Source organism: Xiphophorus couchianus, chromosome 14, assembly GCF_001444195.1.
Source record: "Xiphophorus couchianus chromosome 14, X_couchianus-1.0, whole genome shotgun sequence".
NCBI classification, from domain to species: Eukaryota; Metazoa; Chordata; class Actinopteri; order Cyprinodontiformes; family Poeciliidae; genus Xiphophorus; species Xiphophorus couchianus.
Window position 1 is genome coordinate 25027233 of NC_040241.1, and position 3066 is coordinate 25030298.

A 3066-nucleotide genomic window follows, 5' to 3' on the forward strand; every position below is an offset into this window, starting at 1 on the left:
GACCCTGGGACTTATATCTAAGTCACTAAATTTAATCTAGCCGGTTCCAAGAGCGAGTTATATTTTAGGAGGTGAGCTACCGTTAACAGAAGCGGTTATTGGAATTATGCAGCTGTGAGGGCTACTCAGCTGATTGTTTCTTAACTGAAAAGGGTCGTAGCTTCTGGATCGGAGGTAGTTAGAGCTAGACGAATCGCTTTCGCTACCAGTTTGAACAGATTATCTCTTATAGATCTCTTTTAGGGTAATACCCAGGTCTTAGAGATTTTCCGGACCTGTTAAACAGAGAACTGGTCAGTAGTCGGTCCAGGAGAGTTGTGAGGAATGGGCGGGGCTGGCTATTGCGCAATAACAGACAAAGCATCTTATTTACCTGGTGTCCATGGAAACCTCAACACAAAATGTTAACGTCTGATTATTCTGGATTATAATAGTGATTTAATTCAGTCAGTATTGTACTGAATGGTCTTAAGATGGACTGAGAATAACTATATTGTTCTTAATTTTGCTTTAACTGGATTTGAGTAATTAGACCCTAATATTCCCAGAGCAGGTTCAAACCTTTCTCTTCTGGTAAGAACATTATTTTATAACTTCTTCCTTCTCAAAGTGAACATAACAGGAACCTGTCTGTGACGTTCCTCTGGCTGAAGGAACGTCACATGGAAAATTTGATTCATCTCTCTTACTGTTTTTTTTTATCCTTCTGTTTTTCACCTCTTCATAAACATTCAGAAGCATAATGAAAAAAAATAATATTTTTAAGAGTAGTAAAAGTACTCTTAAAAATACTCAATACATACATACAGTATGTATGTATTGTAATACATACATACTCAATTGATTTGATATACAAAAAAATCATAATTGAAGTTGAAGATACTTTTTTAAAAGTATTTTTTATGTTAAACATGTTTATAATTTGTACATTTGATTTGCCTGACAGTTCTGCCATGTACTGGTTATTTTAAATCATAGCTGCACATATTTAATCTTCTGAGTCTGTAAGTTTGAGTTTTGTTTTTGGCCCTGGGAAAAATGAACACAGTTTGAATTAAACTCTTGGTGTTTAAAAAGAGCTTTGCTTGTCACCACTACTGCACACAACCCACAGTGCCTAAAACATACTATTTTTTTAAACATTTAATACCTACAAGTGTAAACCAACTAGCTTCACTGTCTGTGACAGTAGAATGTAAATTATGTTGCAAAGAAAATGCTAAACAATTAAACTGTTAAAGACATGAACTCAGAGAGACTTAGTAACATTTCCCAAACATGAAGCTACAACAAAAGCTTCAAATTTGTTCCAGTTTCTGAAGTATTTATTTCTGTATTTTGTAGATCATGTTTTCTGTTATGATAGCTTGAGAAATGCTGGTTGTTTTCAAAAGTGTTCAGTTTATCTCCTTATCACTTACATTCTCTTTCACCTTCCAATAAACTGCTTCTGGAAAGTGATGCTGCTGCTCTCTGCCTACATGATTAATGTTTTCTAATATATCAAATGGAAACCATGTTTTAGGAAATAAATAAAAGCACTTATTTGCCTTTGGAAATCTGCTGTTGATAGAAAAGGAAATGCCAGCGTGTAGGAAGTGTAACCCCCATAAACTATGCTGATCTGTCTGTATGTTTAATGTGTTTGTTAGTTCTTAGAATGTCCTGTAGAGGGCACTAGACCCACATTTCTCCTGTGTCGGTACGAGAAGAAGAGTAAAGGAGAGGGAAGAAGAAATGCAGACTTAGCACATTTCAGCAGAAGTAGAGAAGTTACTACGCATCAGTGCTGCTGTGATATGAGAGAAATTTGTTTATTTTGAACTGGTGTTAAGAAAAAATGATTATTTTTAGAAAAAGGTACATTTGACACTCTTATTTTGAATCAGACAAACAGGGGTCAAAATGCAGATCACTCAAATGGGGCCTCTCGCTGAGGCCAGAGCACAGAGCCATAAAATTAGCATTCTTGCAGGCAGTGGGGGAGACCTGCCAGAGGCCAGCAGTTGGAATGGTGTGAAATGAATGCAAAATAAAAGATTGAAACCCTAACATTTAATTTCTAAATATTAATACCATGTTTTTACTGAAGATTGTATTATTCCATTTTTAAACTACAAAATGATGAATGTATTTGAAAACTGTATTATCTGTGACAATATTAGAAGCAAATGGAAATTGTTACAATGAAATGTTTTGTTTACTATTAGAAAATTGCTCAGGATTTATGCTAAATGGGGTTTTGTGAAGATAACCTTTCCTTGAACCAAATTACTGGATTTAAGTTTGTCCTGAGAATTTATGTAAGGAGAGATAACGGGAGAGACTCCGGATTCCACAGGTATCTGTGAAATCTTATCTTATGTTTTTCTTTACCCAAATGACCGTAGAACCCAGGAGGCCAGGATGCAGCTGTTGGCTCTTTTGTTGAATCAGAGAGCAAATGGCCTTTGATCTTTGGCGTAAATTAGGGGGAGTTCCGAGTTTCTCTGGAAGCCGAAACAGGTCTCTGATTGGTTGAACAACAGAAACGCCTCTTGAGTATAAAGTCTCGCGTAGCGCCGAAATATACAGAGAATTTCCATTTTTTCCAGCAAACTTTCTCCAAGGGCGCGCCTTTGTCATTTTTGTCTGTGTTTCGTGTTTTGTCTGTTTTCCCTTGTCTGTTTTTATTTTTATGATAAAAATGCATATCTTTGTACCTCTGTAGCTTTGTATGGATTAAACTCTGTGATCTGTGATGTCATCACGCCTCGCCGTTTCCTTCCAGCCGTGACGCCATTCGCTCAGGGCCCGGGAGAATAGGAGGAAAAAGAGAGCCAAGCTTTTTCCAAAATTAAGCTAACTTATTTCTCATTTCTTCCTTTACACTGGATAATGTACATTCTGTTCTGAGATTTCTCCGTTTTTGTTTTTTTTTGTTGGACGACCGATATCTGAACGATCCAGTGGTTCCAGAACCAGGAGGGATCCGCCGCCATCTTTGTGACTCGGACTACAGCCTGGAAAGACGGAGGTTCTGGTGCTGCTGGATGTTTTGCGTGGACAACAGATAAGATTATTGAA

At 37.1% G+C, this 3066-nt stretch overlaps 1 long non-coding RNA gene across 1 annotated transcript; it reads left to right on the forward strand.

Annotated features, from left to right (window-relative positions):
• The first annotated feature begins 366 nt into the window (after positions 1–366).
• Positions 367–1738, forward strand: LOC114157683 (uncharacterized). Its single transcript, XR_003598220.1, has 2 exons — positions 367–1204; positions 1242–1738. It is a non-coding gene; the product is annotated as an uncharacterized LOC114157683 (long non-coding RNA).
• Positions 1739–3066: the final 1328 nt, after the last annotated feature.